The sequence below is a fragment of the Sminthopsis crassicaudata genome, chromosome 3 (genome assembly GCF_048593235.1).
Source record: "Sminthopsis crassicaudata isolate SCR6 chromosome 3, ASM4859323v1, whole genome shotgun sequence".
NCBI classification, from domain to species: domain Eukaryota; kingdom Metazoa; phylum Chordata; class Mammalia; order Dasyuromorphia; family Dasyuridae; genus Sminthopsis; species Sminthopsis crassicaudata.
This window is the reverse complement of record NC_133619.1, coordinates 392721677-392742153: the sequence shown is the minus strand read 5'-3', so window position 1 is coordinate 392742153 and position 20477 is coordinate 392721677. Positions and strand designations below refer to the sequence as shown.

The following is a 20477-nucleotide window of genomic DNA, read 5'->3' as shown; positions in this document are numbered from 1 at the left end:
TGGCACCTCCAAGTGCCTTTTGTACATTTCAAACCGGATGTTCTACAGACATTTTAAATTCAACACGTCCAAAATTCATGTTTTCTCCCAAATTCTCCTCTTTTCTAATTTCCTATTACTGCTGAGAACACCACCATCCTACAGATAATCTTCATAACTCAGGCCTTTACTGAGTATTTTAGGCTATTTACATTTTATTTTCCTTCTATCACTTAACCTTGGTATTCCTCTCAGGTAGCCCTCCATCTTTCACCTCCAGACTCCATCCTAGTGACCATGCCCCAGGCCTGGAGAATTCTCCTTCATGACCTCTTCCTCTTAGTTTCCCTGGTTTCATTTGAGACTCACTTTTTAAATTTATCTTCAAGAAGCTGCTCCAAGTTCTCCCAGGATCTAGTGTTTAGAGATGGAAAATAAATTTTCCATGTACTTATTTTTTTCTTTCAAAACATATTGCCGAGGCAGCTAGGTGGCGCAGTGGATAGAGCACCAGCCTTGAATTCAGGAGGACCTGAGTTCAAATCTGGTCTCAGACACTTAACACTTCCTAGCTGTGTGACCCTCTGCAAGTCACTTAACCCCAGCTTCAAACAAAACAAAACAAAACATATTGCCATATTTATCGTACTGCCCAAGAAAAATCAGATCAACAGAGAAATGCAGATTAAGACAACTCTGAGATACCACTATACACCTGTCAGATTGGCTAAGATGACAAGAAAAGATAATGACGAATGTTGGAGGGGATGTGGGAAAACTGGGACACTGATACATTTTTAGTGGAACTGTGAATGGATCCAACCATTCTGGAGAGCAATCTGGAACTATGCCCAAAAAGTTATCAAACTGTGCATACCCTTTGATCCAGCAATATTATTAGTGGGCTTATATCCCAAAGAGATATTAAAGAAGGGAAAGGGACCCACATGTGCAAAAATGTTTGTGGCAGCCCTTTTTTGTAGTGGCTAGAAACTGGAAACTGAGTGGATGCCCCTCAACTGGAGAATGGCTGAATAAATTGTGGTCTATGAATGTTATGGAATATTATTGTTCTGTAAGAAATGACCAGCAGGATGATTTCAGAAAGACCTGGAGAGACTTACATGGACTGATGCTGAGTGAAATGAGCAGGACCAGGAGATCATTATACACTTCAACAACAATACTGTATGAGGATCAATTCTGATGGAAGTGGCCATCTTCAGCAATGAGATGAACCAATTCAATTCCAATTGATCAATGATGAATAGAACCAGCTGCACCCAGGGAAAGAACACTAGGAAATGAGTGTGAACTGCTTGTATTTTTGTTTTTCTTCCCAGGTTATTTCTACCTTTCTAAATCTGATTTTTTTTTTTTGCAACAAGATAACTGTATGGATCTGCACACATATATTGTATTTAAGATATACTTTAACATATTTAACATGTATGGGACTACCTGCCATCTAGGGGTGGGGGGTGGAGGGAAGGGAAAAGTTGGAACAGAAGTGATTGCAAGGGAAAATATTGAAAAATTACCCATGCATAACTTCTGTTTTTCAATATTGTCCCTTGCAATCACTTCTGTAATCTGATTTTTCTTTTTTTATTATAGCTCTATACTCTGTAAATCAGATCAAAAAGGAGGGGGGGAAATGAGAAGAAAAAAAAGCAAGCAAACAACAACAAAAAAGGTGAAAATACTATATACAATCCACATTTTATAGTCACAATCCTCTCTCTGGATGCAGATGGCTCTCTCCATCAGAAGTCTATTGCTGTATACAATGTTCTCTTGGTTCTACTCACTTCACTTCATCAGTTCTCATGTACTTTTTAAAAAAAGTTTTCTGGAGGCAAATTCAGTCCAAAATTTTAACTTCAGAGCTTAACAATGTGTATTTAGTCAATCAAAAACCAAACCTCAGTCTAAGCCACTGCATATACACATTAAAGCAAAAATGTACAATTGATGAAAAAAAAAAAAAGCTTGGGGGTTTTTCTACTATTAAGAAATCATTAACAATTTTAAACTTTCTTGCACACTGAATATCAAAAATTGCAAAACCAGCATTTTATATTACTGATTTTATTCATTAACTTTAAAAATGCAACTATAATTGAATATTACAACAAAAACAATTGCCAATAATGCGTGTTAAAATGATAGCAGTCCTTCACTCATTTAGTATAGCATATAAAGGCCAAAATTACAATTAAGAGTATACACTGACCCCCACTGAGAAATGTAATACTGAAAATCACCTCTGGGACGATGTTCAGGGTTTTCAGAAGTTTCTCCATTGTAAAGCCAGCTTCTTTATTGAGATGGATCAAAGTCCTCTAGTTTTACCTGATCCAGTCTCCCCTACTTCCTTTTTTCAAGCAATAAGCTGTCCATCAGAGATAGATTATCTGATGAAAGAATGCCTTTGCACACATGTTTAACAATTTGACCAAGATGAGAAATAATGATTACAATTCTACTCAAAGAGATGATAATGTTTTCTAAAAATGACACAATGCTTCAATCAACTGGATAGCTACTATGCATTTGAAAAGGTCTTTTACTTTTGGTATAAAGATAACATTAATCTTCTGATCCACAGCAATAATATCTCCTGCCTCATATTCTCACTTCTTGTCACTTTCCATGGAATGGTTATCTTCTGACCATTTTTCCTAGCCATGTTAATATGAATCTCGAGTATTTTTTTCTCTTGAATATTCATTTTCTTTCCATTGCAGCTTTTATATCTATCTTTAGGGCTGATTTGATCCCCAAGCCTTTGGCATTTTGATTGAATTTGCTGAATCATTTCAGATTCTCTCTGATGAATTCTTAATTGGCATTTAAGTACCTCTATAATTGGGATAGCATTCTACAGCTCCTAACCCTAATCCTTCCAACATTTGTCACAAATTATCTTCTTTTGCAGAGCCAATTTGCTTGTTGCACCACTATATAAACCTAATGTCACAGACAACTGATGAACATTTTTACCTTTCCATTCCCTATACATTCTTCCATTTCCTCTTAAAAAAAACATATTAAAAATATCCATTGGTAAACCAAAGCCACACAGAACCACTCTCTTTGATGCTTTGCTCTCTACTTCTGTCTTATATGTCTTTCTCCTTTGCATCAGAAAGCACTTCATAAGCTTGAAAAATCAGTTTAAACTTTTCTCTTTCATTTGGATTCTTAACTGGGGAATATTTCAAGGCTAATTTTCTATATGTTTTTTTTTTTTTTAGTTCTTCCTGGGAGACATTAGGTTTTACTCCAAAAAACATATAAGTCATTTCCTTCACAATTTTTTATAGCCTAGGAGAAATGCCCAATATTGAAATGCCCAAGTTCAGGAGGAAAGGGAAGGGGACCACCTAGGAGCCCATTAGGATTTGGGAGAGCTTGTAGAAGAAAGAGAAAATCAATGGGGATAAGTTTTTATGCATGGAGCTCACTACTGCCCTTCACACTTCTTGTCACATTTTCAAGAAAGTTTCCCATGTCTTCTTTATATATTTTATATGTGTCTACATATTTTCATGCTGTCTTTCCCATTATAATGTGAGCTTTTTGAGGTCAAGAGACTTTGCCCATCTTGTTATTCCCAGGTCTTAGCACAATACCTGGAATACTATTATATCAGTTTGCTGACTGACTATAAGAAATTAATATGATGAACACGGAGAGGAAAAAAAAAAAGCAAAAGAAGTGATGAAACATGGAGTGAGCAAAATCAAAAGAATAATAACCACAATAATTACCACAATCTAAATGGAAAGAACAACAAACAAATAAAACAGAATGTTGTAGCATTCTTTTGTCTCCCAAAAAAGAAAGTGAGAAGACACCTGCCTCCCTTATTTGCTGAGATTGCAGGATTATGAGTGGAGAATGCTGCCAAAAAAATTGTTTTGATTTATTGGTTAGTTGTTGTTTAATAGTTTCACTTGTATGTGACTCATTTGTGGTTTTCTTGGTAAAGATATTAAAGTGATTTGCCATTTGTTTAGTTTTGCTGAAATGTTTTCATTTTCTCATTTTTATTCTTTGTCATGAAGCAGGAATTCTTTGACTTGTACCTGTGAATTTGTTTTAAATTTTTTTAATATTTTGATAGCTATTTTACAGCAGGTTTTTCATAATCATAAGGTTTTATTTTATTCATTTAAAAACATTATTCTGAGATGAGATCCACAAGCCTCACCAGACTGCAAAGGGTCCCAGATATAGCAAAAGTCAAGAACTCTTTTTTTAGGGATGGATCTCTTAGAAGGATCTTAGGGGAAGATTATAATGAGGATGCAGGTGATGTAAAAATTTTAAAAAGTCTATTTTAATTTTAAATAATGTATGTCATCAACATCTTACCTCAGGAATAGCTCATCTCTCTTGCTTTAAGCTTTCTGTGTCTTGATATGGGAATTTATTAGATTCTTTAGACCTTTCCCTAAATTTCTCTATTTATGCCATTTTTACTTTTCAAAAAACCTGATTTCTTCCTGTAACACAGATTTCCAGTTTCCATTTGAGAGATTTCCTCTATTTAAACAATTTCAAATGGAAATCCGCTTGCCCACAAGACATGCCATTTGTCGTTCACCCAAATCAAAACACGCCAAAGATTTAACATTCTATTTCAATCAATTATGAATTAAATTTTCATGGAAGAAGACTCATACTTCCTTAGATCAACTTCACACTTGCTGGGTTTAGCAATTTTTATATACTTTCTCTCTGTAGCTCTAGTTTACAATTAAGGAAGAGGTACAGAGAGTCAGGCAAGATTCAAATATAGACAACTGATTGATGATTTTCAAAGAAAGCACACAAAACATATTCAATTCTCTACCTAAGTGTCTAAAATATCAAAGTAAGAGTCAACAGAACAAACAACCTCCCCATGATACATTCTTTTACTGGATGTCTATTGTTGCTCTCATCTCTCATGTCTTACAATAAATCATAATAATGTACCTTTCTCCTGGTACCCTTGGAAACTATGCTTCTATGACTATAAATATGGATCTGAGTCCTTTTCTTTCTGCCATCAAGTTAAATGTGGTGGAACTCAGAAGTTCTTCCTGTTACTTCTTGTCAATTGTAGCTAGACTCCTGGAGGGCAAACTTATTAACCTTAAGCCAAAGAGAATTTAAAAGGTTAATCTACAGGGGAAGGAAAAAATTACATAAGGCTTACATAAAATTTACCAATCCAATTCTAAATTATTTCTGCATTATCTCCCATTTGAGATTATCTATATATTGGCTCACCTTCATTCTAATCAAATTGACTCCATTGCTGTTCATAGCAGCCCCTTTAACCCTTAGCTACTCCAGATGACATGAGATTGTCTTCCTAAGGGGTTGCCAAGGATAAAATGTAACCTAAGTGAGAGAATGAATTCATACACAAACACCTTTTCCTGGTACCATGTGATCCTAATGCTTTTATAATCAGATTTTATAACACCTTCCAGAGGAAAAATTATATCACATCCAATACTAATCATTTCACTTCCTGGCTTTCTCACCCATATATGGTTGACATGGGAGTTGATTTAATGTTCATTGTATATGTGCAAGGTTTTTCCAACTGTTATTGATCATAGAGTTGTTTCTCCCAATCATGACATTTGACAAGGCCTAAGATACAGTATTACTCAAGAAAGTGTCACCTTAAGAATCCACATATTTGCAAGGGAGAGGGCAAAAAATACATTCTTGGCAGTTTGCAAGAACACTAATATATATCTACTAAATAAATACTGTTTACTTAAGCTAAATAAGAATAGTAGTGTTGTGTAGTAGATAGAATGCTATCCTCAGAAACTGAAAAACTTGAGTTCAAATTTCGCTTCTATGCAGACTTTTTTGTGAGACCCCAAACTGGCCGCTTCTCTAATACAAAGAAAGAGAATGTTCAACTAATTCTAATACAAAGAAAATAATACAATTCTAATACAAAGAAAGAGAATGTTCAACTCTACATTGGTAAGAGAAAGTTTCTCACTGGGAGGTCCTTATACTAATGAAATAAATCACAGATCAAGGAAAAAGAACAAAAACAAAAAGGAATCACTTGTGTAAGACTCATGTTGCTAGGCAATGGCATAAATAGGAGAATGATTTCTTACAGGAAACAGTCCTTCAGCTATACAAATGCATAACAATTATTGGCTTTCCCAAAAGTTAGTCTGACCCTATTGGCCTACCATATCTGATTATTTACTAAATACTAAATTTACTAAAAGACACCATAAATTCCTCTCCAGCTTTGATCCTTTCCTCTCATGCATTCCCTGTCTCACATATCTCCTGGGTACTAATGATTCAGTTCTTCAAAAGTATGTAATTTCATCAGAGTAGGTATTTCCATTACAAAAATAATAATAGCAAATATTTTAAGCTTTGCAAAGAACTTGTTACATACATTTATTTACATTATCTCATTTGATTCTCCAGCAATTCTCTGTTAGGTGCTATTACCATAACTATCTTATAGAAGAGAATACAGACTGAAAGGAGGTAAATAACTTTTCCAGGTTCACACAGCTTTTTATGTCTGAGACAGAATTTAAATTCAGGACTTCTTAAGGGCACATTCAGAGCTCTATCCACTCTCCACCTAGCTACTTTCAACAATTGAGGGTCACTGCCCTAGTATTGAAGAAACAACTTAAAAAGGTATCATAAAAGAGACCAAAAGCTGACTCAAACTACCTGTTCATGATAATTTTCTCCTAAAGTCTTAAGGGAGACAGTGAAGCCCCCCAACATGATTCTCACTTGCAGCTTCACCTTCTAGCCACAGCAATGGGACCTAACAGGAAGACATAGAATTACTAGGTCAGAAGACCATCATTTACCTCCCTCCAAGCCCATACTCCCTTCTTTCCATATTTTTTAACAGCTGCCTAGAAAAGCCTCAGTTGCATAAGCAGTGGTTTATCTTGCTGACCTTGCAAAACAAGTGACTTTCAGAACCTTCCCCTCATCACATCTTTACTGTACAGGCAGAGAGATCAAAGACAGGCTCTCTAACTAACCCAGTCTCTGGGGAAGCCCATTCCAGCCCAGTGATTAGAATTCAAAAGCTCCTTAGTTCCTCAGATCAGGGGAATCAAACTCAAGTTACATGTTTGTTCAAAGTTTATAGCTCTGATCTATTTGCGCCATTACTCCCTAAAATTCTATTTTACTTTACAAAGGTCTGTTCATGTGATACTCCTCTGAATGATGGGTTAGAGCACGGCTTCAAAATAATACGAGAGCTGCAAGCAAAATCTTTGGTATCACTTAGGAGAACAAGCCTTAATGCTTCTGTTAGCAGCAGTCACAATCTCACCTTCTTTTGTCTATCAAAACTGTACTCTGTCATCAGTGAAAGTGATGATTTCTGCTCTTGCAATGTCTTTTAGCCTTTTCAGATTTCATTTCCAGGTTTCATTTATGAGCAGTACTTTTTTGGGGGGGAACAATCAAGAATGCCTTTTTAGCACTGCTTTAAGCAAGCTCACAGATTCACCTCAATTCCACATTCACCTACATCTGCAAAGCTCTGTATGAAATTAATTGATCCTTACTCTCAAAAGACTTACAGTCTAATTAGAGGAGATGTGAGAACTATGGTAATATATGATGATATATGGTAATATTGATATAGTTTTTGATGACATGTAGTCTTACTACTGAGAATCTTCAGAAACAGGGAAATCTGGGTTTCCAATTCTGACACACACTGGCTGTGTAATTCTGGGTAAATCACTTATTCTGTTGATGTCCAAGTCTTCTCTCAGAGACTAGAAGTTTTGTTTTGGTTTTTGGTTTTTGGTTTTTTTTAATGTAAAAATGTTTTCTCATTTTATTGCTCCCTTCTTTTTTTCTTTCTTTTTTTTTTAATAGTTTTTACTTACCAGATATATGTATGGGTAATTTTACAACATTGACAATTGCCAAACCTTTTGTTCTAATTTTTCCCCTCCTCCCCCCCAGATGGTAGGCTGACCAATACATATTAAATATGTTAGAGTATAAATTAAATACAATATATGTATACATGTGCAAATAGTTGTTTTGCTGTACAAAAAGAATCGGACTTTGAAATAGTGTACGTTTAGCCTGTGAAGGAAATAAAAAATGCAGGCCGACAAAATTAGAGGGATTGGGAATTTATGTAGTGGTTCATAGTCATCTCCTAGAGTTCTTTCCCTGGGTGTGTGTAGCTGGTTCAGTTCATTACTGCTCTATTGGAACTGACTTGGTTCATCTCATTGTTGAAGATGGCCACATCCATCAGAATTAGTCATCATATAGTATTGTTGTTGAAGTGTACAATGGTCTCCTGGTCCTGCTCATTTCACTAAGCATCAGTTCATGTAAGAGAGACTAGAAGTTTTAAAAGGGCTGCTGATTTGCATTGGCAGAAGGAAATTTCTTGTTGAGGGTCCCTTATACTTATCAAACCACATGTCTAAGATCATCATCATCATGATCAAAGAGAGATTCTTAGCTTTTTTGTGCATCTTAAGCTCCTTTAGCAGTTTGGTGACTCCTATAGATTCTCCTCAGATTAAAGTTTTTAAATGCACAAAATAAATCTTTGTAGGATTACAAAGAAAACCATCATTGGTTTCTGTTAGGTTCTTACTAAGTGCTTAGTAATTACTTAGTAAGAACCTAACAGGTTTCATTGGTCTACATATGATCATGTTGTAATTGACAATAACGTGTGTATGTGATGACTGACAGTAATAGTGTGTGTCAAGATTGACAACAATAAATATGTGTATATGACAATTGACAGTAATATATGTATGTAAATGGTGACAATCAATAGACATATGGTGTGTACATGGTGACTGACAATAATACATCCACACACATGGGTATACATATGTAGTCCTTTGCCTTATGATATTGTTGTAAGTACTCCTCTATGACTCAGGAAATGATTTTGGGATGTTTTATCATACTTCTTCCCCACCAATTCATCACTGAACCAGGTGGAATACTTCTTTGAACTTAGCTAAGCTGGTTTTCTAATCAGGAATACAATTCATCATCCCAAATCTTTAGATCAGCCAGAGATTATGTTCTGTGGGCAGTCTTCAAGAAGCCAGGGTACAGCCTCCGTTGTATAACAAGACATCAGAATAGGATGTATTTTAGTAGGGGAAGTACATGTACATGTACACACACACACACACACACACACACACATACACACACACTATAGAGCCACAGATCCAAGAAGAAGGTTCTTCAATGATCTTCAATGATAATATAATATCTACAAAGCTTTGTAAACATTAAAGCTCTGTAAATATCAACTATCCATTCCCAGGTCCCTTCCTCTTGTACTCTACTCAATATGCAGGTTCAAACAAGCTATTGAGATTCAATCTCCATTTCTTTACCTATGAAATGGGCTTACTGCTGAACTACCTTCACAATAATATTGTGTAAAATGGTTATCTCAAAGGTTTGTGATAACAAAGTATTATCACCAATTATTTTTATGCTTCTTTGCCTTTTCAGAAGAAAATACAAGGTAAAACCATCACCTATACCAGCAGAGCTGAATGTAATTGGCACACCCTGATGCTAAAAATATTTTCTTAAACAGTTTTAACATCTAAGGGCTTATGAACTCCATTATGGAAACCTAACACTTTCTTTCGTTAAAAAGCTGTTAAAATGAACACCTCATTCTGGGCCTTTATTTGATTTTTTAAAAAGCTTTTCCTATGTCACCTTAAAGAGATGCTATCTAGCAGTGCAATAACAGATTGATGGCAATGACCTTCTTCATATTCTTCTAACTCCTTTTAAAATGAAATCCAGGCTGTTGCTGCTCGCTTCTATGGGCTATATGCCAAGTAAGGTAATGAGGTCTACTTACTATCTTTCAACCTGAAGACCATCATAACTCCACAAATGAAATGTGTGTTGGAATGGTATGGAGCAAAATAAAAAAAAAATTCAGCCATATAAGATTCTTCCAGTTTTCTTTAAGCTGTATTTGTCAGGGAAGTTCTGTCCTGTTTTTTGCTGACAAACATGACACCATTTCAATCCAAAAACCAAGAAATCTTTTGAGGGAAAACACTTTTTCATCCTTAAAAATTAAAGTGATTATTTGATGTCTTGCTAAATTATTCATTTCAGCAAAGTTTCCTAATCTTAATTATAAACTGGTCCAGAACCTCTATTATCTTGAAATATTGTTAATTCCATTCTATAGCAAAGGGAGTGATAATTTTCTTTAATAGTGTATTAATGCAAATATATCACTGGATATAATAGAACATATATATATATGTACATACATATATATGTATATATATATACATATGATTTTTAAAGGAGGATTTGAGTTAATGATCAAATATTCTGAAAGGTAGAATAGATAAAAGCATTGTACTCACAGGACCAGGATTTCAACTTTTGGTTCAGTGTTTAAAAACCATATGACCTTGGAAAAGTAATATAATCACTCTGGGTCTCAGTTTCCATAGCTGCAAAATGAGATGGAAGCAGCATGGTAGTGGACAGAGTGCTGTACTTGAAAATCAGGAAAACCTGCATTCAAATCTTGCTTCAGATAATTATTAGATTTGTGACCCTGGGCAAGCCACCTCTCAGTACCTCAGTTTCTTCATCTGTAAAATAAGAGGGTTGGATGGTACTTCCAGTTCTAAATTACAGATGTGGAATCATGGGATCCTTGTGACATTATGACAAAATTAGTTCTAAATCTCTTCAACATTTCTTATCTAAGATTCAATCTGAATGATTCACTGCTATCACTTCCCTCATACTACTACTCCACTACTACCACTAGAGGAAAAGTGATGAAATTCAACTCCCTGCCCATGATTCATTTTTACTTTTCTTTGTATACTGCCTATATACAGCAATGGGCACTGCACCTGGGATTTCTCAATATTTCTCAAAAATTACCTTCTCCAATGTAGGTTAGCAAGTCAAGAATTTTAGAGAGTTTCCTTTTGCATAGAAAAGTTAAGCATTTGCCTATGGTCTGATGGCCAGTAGTTGTTAGAGGTAAGACTTGAAACCAGTTCTTCTTAACTTTGAGGTCAAATCTATAAACTGTACCACTGATCCAAATAGAAATGGATCCCTTCAAATCACATAAAGACATAGGAAATAAATTAACATTCTCTATGTTGTACTGTATTTGCTTTGTTTTATTCGACATTTCTCATTTGCAGCTGAGTTGGACATCTCTTTACTACAACGGGCTGCCTTTCCATAATATCTAGCCTTTTAGATTAAACACAGAACATATTCCTTTCATATTTGATTCCCCTAAGTCCTATTCTCATGCCTCCTTGTGGCATAGACAGTTCTTGAAGTCTAGGCAGGTAGACATATCCCAACATTTAAGAAAGCCTTTGAATACAGTCCTGTTTCTTTCCAAGAACTAATCAAGCTAAACGCAGAGGATCACTTCCATAAAATGGCTAAAGATGATAAATTCTTTGAGTCTAGTAACCCATGAAGCCATTTTTAAAAACGGAAAATTACTTTTAGTCCAGTTCTCTGTATGCCTCTACAGGGATATGACAGAGCAATTGGAAAGTAGTAAGACTCTCTTCCTGACACCTTGTCCTGATGAGTGAACAGGAGAAATGGAATAATTTGATAGCATGGAGTAGATTTGGTGTTAAAGAGACCTGGGGATCAAACTATGTCTCAGACATCACTAACCTGAGAGGCTCTGGTCAAATCACTTAATCCCTAGTCTAGGTTTCATTGCCCTTATCTGTAAAATGAGAGGACCTCTTACAGAGGACCCTTCCAGATCTCAATTTATCCTATACTTTCTTTTATTTTTATTTTTATTTTTTTTTAAGTTGTATTGATGCCTCCATTTGCCACTGGCTCTAGTGCACCCTTGTGACAAAGAAAATAACTGACATAAATCAATCTCCACAATAAGGAAATCCAAAAGGCCTTGGGCATAACAACTGACAACAACTGGAACAATCTGTACTCAAATGAAACATAAATTCTAAAGGTGGGGAGGTATAACAGAATATGCACGTAATTATATATAGCATAAAAATAAAATGCAGAAAAACAAATATATACAATGTAGTTAAATACAAAGTGATTTGAGAGAAAAGGCATTAATAGTTAGGGAGAATTAGATGATGATGCTTGAGCCATATCTCCTTCATCTAAAATAATCTAATAAAGCTAAATATAAAGCTTTGTGTATAAGTTATTAACAAAAATTCTAAATGGCATTAGCTCAAACTGAAATCATTTGGTTACTCTATTGGCAACTTCTTTCCTAGATGATGTTTAAAATGACCATTTCTTAGGAATATTCAGTGACTATGGCTGAGCCATGCTAATAAAATAAAAATTTTAATGCTACCAAAGGCAATTTATATATTTAATGTTATTCTAATCAAATTACCAAAGTGGTATTTATAGAGCTAGATAAAAAGAAACAGAATTCATTTGAAGGAATAAAATATCAAAGGAAATAATGAAAAGGTAAGACTGAAGGGGAAATGGCATTTATAAAGCAGCCATTATTTTAAAAAAAAAAAAAACTATTTTTTATTGTTTAAAGGAGAAAGAAAAGCAAGAAAGAATCAGAAATAATGGAGATCAATAACTTAGAGTTCAGTAATCCCTAAAACACAAATTACTTAGAAAAGAATATCCCATTTGATAAGAACTGAATTTAGGCTATTTTAGAACATAGAACAAAATGCATACTCAACCTAAATATTAAAGATCACACCATTTAAAAATGCAGTAGATCATATACTTTACACAGCTACAAACAGATAGATCAATTCTTCACCAAACAGGATAATAGTGATAAGGAGGGAAAAAAGAATACTTTTATTAAAAGAAATTGAAAAGTTTTTGCACAAAGACAATTATTGCATCTAGAATAAAAAGGGAAGCTGGTCTCTGGGGAGAGAAATCTTTATTTCAAATATCTCTGATAAGGATTTGGGATCTAAGAAATATAGACTATTAACAGAAATATATAATAGCAAAAACTATTCCTCAACACACAAGCTACATGAACAAATAGTTTTCAAAAAAGATACTATTTATTATTTATGTTATTAATTATTATTAATATTACTATTAATAGTCAGATGAAAAAATTCTCCAAATTACTAACAATAGGAAATAAAAATTAAAACAACCTGATATTTCACCTCACCCTCAACAAACCGGTAAAATGACAGAAGTTAGGAAGAAGAAATTTTGGAAGACTAGTAAAAAGACAGGTACATTAATTTTTTTTTCCTGAGGCAATTGGGGTTAAGTAACTCATCCAGGGTCACCCAGCTAAGAAGTATTAAGTGTCGGAGGTCACATTTGAACTCAGGTCCTCCTGACTTCAGGGCTGGTGCTCTATCCACTGAGCCACCTAACTGCCCCTCCATGGAAATCTTTAAGAAGACTTTGGGTGGCCAGTTGTAGCATGTGGGGAATCTTGGTCAGCTACAGGTTTAACAATAATTTCACAGAGTTCCTTCCAAAACTGAATTTGGTAATTCTGCATTTGCACATCACTGTGGTAAATGCCCTACAACTTACTCAATAAATAGTCCACAGAAAGAACTCTTTAGAAGTGGCTCAAATCAGCTTTCTTTGAAGGCACTCCTGGCATTATTACATGTCAGACACCTAAAAGAAAAAATCCTCTGAGGCTCACGACAAAACATTTGGAGTTTGCTACTAACATTAGGAAACTCTTCTCTCTCTGCATCTGTCACTAAAGATTAGCCCTCAGAACAATAATCTATGGCCTGCTCTAGTGTCAAAGGTAAAGTTTAAGCTTTCAACGTTATCCAAAGCTCTAATTTGCGGGCTGCTGACAGCACCATATTAACATAAGACCAGCATTTATGAGTTCAGTGTTAAGCCTCCCAGCACAATTTCCTCCTTTCAGTTACAATGGGGTGGAGATTTAGTTTCCAAACATGAGAGAAAAACTGCACCAGAGGCTTTTCTCTTTTCAGCAATAACTGAATACAACAATATAAACCAACTTAAACCAATTTTTTTCAAAGATTCTAAGCCAAAGCCCAGAATACCCAAATCAAAATGAAATTTCATTTGGCTTTAAGAAGAAATCATTATTTAAAATGACAAGGTTTTCCTCTGAAGAATTCATGAGGCAAGAACATGGGGTGGAAAAAATAATTAGCTGTATGCTCCAATTTTCTCTCCAGATTTAATTTATAAATCACTAATACTAGTCAAGGATCTAAACTCATCTCAGATATAATCCTCAAAGGTCTTAAACCATTTCCAATTTACTGCTTTTTCATCTGCTTCATCTGACTGCCTCAGAGAAAGTGATGGAATTATGACTGCCCAGATAGATGGCTCACATTCCTTCTTAAATCCTTCAAGAAAAACAAACTTGAGGTTACCACTCCCACAATGGTACAAAAGTATGAACCAAAAAGTTCAGATAGTCCTACAAGATTCTTGATGTAATCACGACATCTTATACACCATACTATTCCAATAGTAAACGTGTGGATCACTCTACCCAAGTGAATTTACTTCAAATATTAGTCTTTCTCCCTTTAGTCCTATAATTTTTTCATAGTCATAGATCTAAGAAAAACTATTCAACTGCTCATCATAAAGGGAAATTTCTAAAATAAAATGACATAATTAAAAGAAAAAATAGAACCATTTAGGAACAGGCTGGTGATTTTGACAATAAAATAAAAGATTGAATACTCCATTTCAATTCATTTCATCTCAATCAACCTTAGTTCTATGGCTTATAAACAAGGTACCATGGCAAGCCCTGTTGTACAACAGCAAAACCAAGCACAGACCTTGCCCTCAAAAATTTTATAATTTGGTGGAGCAGGAGAGGAGGATATAATACAGACTCACATAAGCAAACATATTACAAGACAATTAGAGAGGAAAGAGAACTCCAGCAATTAGGGACATCTGGAAAGGCTTTCTGTTTTTCAACTTGAGTTGAGTCTTGACAAAAACTAAGGACACCAAGAAGTGGGGAACTAAGAGGAGAGCACATTGCAGATATGGGAGATAATGTACACAAAGGGAAAGTAAATACTGAGTTCATTGGACAGCAAGTAAGCCAATATTTCTGGAAAGTATGATGTGAAATAACTTTGGAAGGATAAAGGGGTCAAATTGTGAAGAGCTTAAAATGCTTTTGGGAAGATAATTTTGATAGTTGCATGGACGAATCAGAAAGACCAAAACTATTACAATTTTAATAATAATAGCTAACATTCATATAGCACTTAATATGTTTTACAGTTATTATCTATGTCCCAATAACCCTGGGCCATAGGTGTTATTATTATCCCCATTTAACAGTTAAGGAAGTTAAGGCAGACAAAAGTTCACTTGGCTGGGGTCACACAATTAGCAAGTGTTTGAAGGCAGATCTGAACTCAGGACTGGGAGTAATAGATTTAAGAGCTGAGGAAAAGGAAAGAGAGAGAGATAAGAAGCTGTAATCAGAAGAAGGAACTTCAGAATCATGAAGATAAAACAGTTATTTATGTGAGGAGATGACCATACATGAAAATGACTCCACATAGAATAAAAGTGTATTTCATTGGGAGGTGGGGTTGATGAACTAGAAAGTGAAGGTATTTAAAGGGACATCAATGTTTATATTGAAGACCTTAAATTTGAGTGCAGGTGCTAGAATGGAGAATCCCTTGGTCTAGATATTGAACTTTTCAAGAAAGAAAGAAAAATTATTTAAAAAGGGAACAGTAGCAAGTAACTATAAGAAAGATCCCTATATAGGAGAGGGATTCTTAATCTCTTGTGTAATAGACCCCTTTGACAATCCAGTAAAGCCTATGAAACCTTTCTAAGAATTACTGGTTTTTAATTCAGTGAAAATAATTTTTTTCCATCCTAGTTCACAGACTTCCTGAAGGTAGAGTAATAAAGACAGATGGAATAAATCACAAAGGAGGAGAAAATGAGAAATGATCATATCAGAGGAGATTTTTATAGGAGGTAGTGATGATTAAGGACTAATCCTCTAACTAATCCTCTTCCTGACTCAATATGTCTGAGATGGTAAGAGAAAGTATACCCACAGAGTAAGGTTTTGGAACTCTTAAAAGGAAATAGAACCAAAGTCAAAAGGTAGAGGAACTCTTTTTTGGAAGAGATGGCTGCCATCTAAGACTCAAGGGGATGAGAAAAAAAAGTCATAAGTTAGAGAAAAGGAAAATTATATAAGGGATGTAGAAAAGCTTGTGTTGAATAGATTTAAGTCTTCTCAATAAAAATAAAATGTGGGGTCCTTATCTATGAGGGTAGACTTTTGGGGGACAAGGAGCTTTAGGGAGTAGGGTACAAAAGGTCTGGAACTGAAGCTCTGGGTGTATTATTAATAAATTAACCATAGACTTTCTAAGAAGCAATAAGGACCCAAGTTAAATAACAGAGGATAATTTTTTTTTAACTTTTCCCAGCTTTACTGGAACACTTGTAGAGATACTAGGAAGTAGACAGTGAAAGGACAATCATCTAGTCTACCAGAACTGAGAATTAATGAGGTAGGAATGGGGGAGAGTCAAGTAAGTAAGGAATAAAGAGGAGAGGGCAGAGAATCAAGCACATGATATTCTTAGTAGTTAAGCATAAAGTCCAGAGTGAGCAGAGAAACAAGAGAAGTAATGAACTGAAATATAAAGAGAGGTTAAGAGACCACATCCCCATAAGAAAAGTTGCTAAAGTAGAATGAAAAAAAACAAGATATTCTGATCAGAGAAGAGGATTATAGAGTTCAGATCAGGTTTCACTCTTAAGTCAATTCCTTGAAAATACATATTCTTAAGATAGAGTCTAAGTAAACAGGGTCAAGAAAGTCAAGAAAGTTTAAGCTACATGACAAAATTGGGAGTAGAAAACAATATTTTCACCTTCCTTTCCTATTCCATGGCTCTTCTTGCAAAGCTTTCCAAAGCAAATAAATATTTCTTATCACTATTCAGCGAAGATGTGCTATTTTCAGAATTATTTTTGTTCCTCAGAAACTTAATATTTTGATTTGGTATGAAGAGAAATTAATATCAAATCTATCTGGAATATTCTAAAAGGACTCAATCAGCATTGGCAATAGGAATTGAAAATTCAAAGTCACAGCAAAATAAAAATTAAGTGCTTACTATTTTACAGACACTGCGATAACTCCTAGGGATATGAATAAAGGCAGTAATATAGTCTTTGCCTTCAAAAAGCTCATACTCTAATGAAGGAGACAACAAACAACTATGAACAAACAAGATATACAGAAGATAAATGAGAGGAAATCTCAAAGGAAAGGTACAAGAATTGAAAGGATCAAGGAAAAGCCAGCATGTTGATTTTGTAAACTCTCAAGCAAAATAATGAGTCTTTTTTCCCTCCAACTTAAATTTTGGCCTCAGCATAAAAATACATTTGAAGAGCACCTAGGTATAGAATGACATTGTTCAGCTTAATGCTTTGTGAAATAGTGTAAACTAATTGTTTCAAAGGCCCGTGGCAGCAAATTTCAGTGATCATATCATATGACACTTTTTCTTTGTATAAACACTAGGTAGCATTGCTGTTTTTACTGCTTTCTTCTCAACAAGAACCATGCCAACTGGGGATATGATTGACTTCTGGCACCATTTTGGATGAGAAAATCTGAAAAATATAATTCCAATGTTGTTAACTACAGTTTGCTTATTGCATTGGGCTTGTATCCTGCATAATTCACTATACTCCGAAAGCCACAACAAGTTTTGTCCAGGCTCTAAACATGTTCTTGCTATGGATTTCCAGTCACTAGGGGTTAGGATTTCATAAGCCAAATTCTCTAGTAACATCTTAACATAAGATGATGTAGCCCCATAAAGAGTACAATCCTTTTTCAAATCCTTAATTTTTTTTCCAGATCAAAAGGAGTATATCTTCTCCTTTGTTGACCTGAAGAATCAAGCTCTTCAACCACAGGGTATACGTTTATTAAATCAGATATATCCTGTCCTTTTTTTGCCTTAACCAGTGCCTTTTCTAATCTTGTCATAGGCTGCTTCATAGGTGGTGCTGATTGTGTTACTGGGTCTCTTCCCCCTCCTCCTTCTTCCTCCACCCATGAAGGGTTAATTGAGGGAAGTAGGTCAGGAGATGGAGAATGTCCTAACGGCTTCTGCTGTGAAGCACTACACTCAGAATTGTACTTAATTCCATTCTTGTCTAATTCTTCATTCTTTTCATCTAGTTTATCTGGATCCTCCCTCTCCTGCTCTTTCTTCTTTTTCCTTATCCTATAACTTAAATAATTTCCTCAAGCCAGTTGTATTAAATTATATGTATAAAGTGTTTCTTTGGAAATTGAGTCAGGTCCATTATCACTGCAGTATTGACATAGTTGCTCTCCTACTAATTTCTTCTTGTCTGGATTCAATTCTTTTTCCTTAGAGAACCAAGGAGATGTGTACTGTACAGTTTCTAAAAGTTCAATGATCTGCTCCCTTGATTTTTTTATATCAATCTGACCAAGCTTTCGACACATTTTTCTTGAAGAGGAAAAGAAGGCTGTTTTCTAAACATCTGTCCCATTTTAGCTGAAATACTACTTTAGCCCTTAACAAAATTTCCTTGTCTATTTTTGTATTCACCCTAATTTCTGGGTCAAGGAGACTTTTCCACTGAAATCAAGATCTTATTAGCCCCCCGTTGGGTGCCAAAAATGTAAAGTTCTCTCTAAAATGTGAAGTTCTCTGTTAAGGTTTTCTGGAGGTCTCTGGAATCAGACTTCGTTTCAGTTCAGTAATCACCACAAGTACAGCCAGGTGTTAAAGTCCAGATTCTTTATTATCTCCTTCAAAGCCTTATCTCCTTATATTTGGGGCTTGACTAGTTTTCTGGGGGCCTTCCAGAGTCTTGGTTTCAGTGGAGAAGTAGAAGAGGAGAGCCTACCACCAACGTGGTATGAGATGGGATGGATCTGTCTGAGTCCAAGGTTTGTGCTCCAGCCTTCAGCCTCTAGACTTCTGTCCGCTTCTCTCTGAATCTCCCTGGATGAGGCTTTTAGCTTATATGCTACACACTGAGTACAAACCAATCATTTTATCACTAGGAAACCATTATTTGTTGTAGGATTAAATTAATGCTAAACTAGATTTAACCATTGCTCCTCAATTCCACTTAGTACCTTGTAAGCATCCCTTGTTTCAAGTTCAGACTTCTGACTCATAATCTCCTCAATTCCACTTAGTACCTTGTAAGCATCCTTTGTTTCAAATTCAGAGTTCTGGCCTATAACACAATGTCATTCAACACATATATCTACATGTCAGTGAAGTAGAAATTCACTGGACTTGAAATCAGAAATGCTGGGTTTGGATCCTAAATCCTAAATATTACTTACTAACTATACACAACCTTTTAACTAAACTTAACTAAACAAACCTTTTTTGGATCAATATCCTTATCTATAAAATTATATATCATACTCAATTACAATTACTTATAAAATTATGCTAAAAGATCCCCTTTATCTCTAAATCCTATAATCTCATTATACACAAGGAGAAAAATATACTACATAGCTTTAAATTGAAATGTTAGGACAATTTATGTGCATATGTCACATATCAAGAGAATAAAGGAATGAAAGGGATTATAGATGGAGAGTGAAGTATTAGGGAATGAGATGCTCCAGGGGATATGGAACTAGATCTGGAGTTAGGAAAATATGAATGCAAATCCAGCTTCTGGCACTTACTGATTATGGGACCCTGGGCAAATCACTTAACTGCTGTCTGCCTCAGTTTCCCCATTTGTAAAATGGAGACAATAATATCACCTACCTCTTAAACTTGTGAGGATATGTAAATATTATATTACATAATATAATTTAATAATTGCTAATATCAATATAATAGTAATGCAAATATTATAAATAAATGTTAGAAAGAGACAGATATTTTCTTCATCTGGATCCTCTTGGCTAATTTTTAGCCTATATAGTTTGGACCCATCTATCAGGAAATGACTATTAGAAGTCATAGGGCAGCATAATGTCATCAACTTTTTCACAGAGGACAATAAGGAGAACTAAACAACTATTCATTAAGTCTATTGTGTGCTAGCACTGTGTTAAGTGTTTTATGAATAGTTTCTTATTTATTCCTCACAATAATAGTGACTGAATTTCACACAGCCTCCTATATGTATGGTCATTTGGATTTAAACCTCTCCAATGTAACAAGTCCTTTTTGTATATGCCCTTCACAGTAGAAATGAGAATTCTCTGAATGATCATTCAAATATTTCTAGCTCTTTCTCCTACAGTCTTATTCATCTAATTCTCTCTTGAGAAAAAGGACACCTTTTGTCCCTTCACACACCTCTTGAGTTATGCAGTCTTACACTGAGATGGAGGAGTATGCAGATGGAACCACAGTCCCATA

General features: G+C 35.0%; 1 protein-coding gene and 1 pseudogene across 4 annotated transcripts in view; both read right to left on the bottom strand.

The window, feature by feature from the left end:
• Positions 1-20477, bottom strand: part of LYPD6B (LY6/PLAUR domain containing 6B) — a 219601-nt gene that overhangs the window by 132013 nt on the left and 67111 nt on the right. The window lies entirely within an intron of this gene.
• On the bottom strand, positions 2302-3299 carry LOC141562173 (dnaJ homolog subfamily A member 1 pseudogene; annotated as a pseudogene).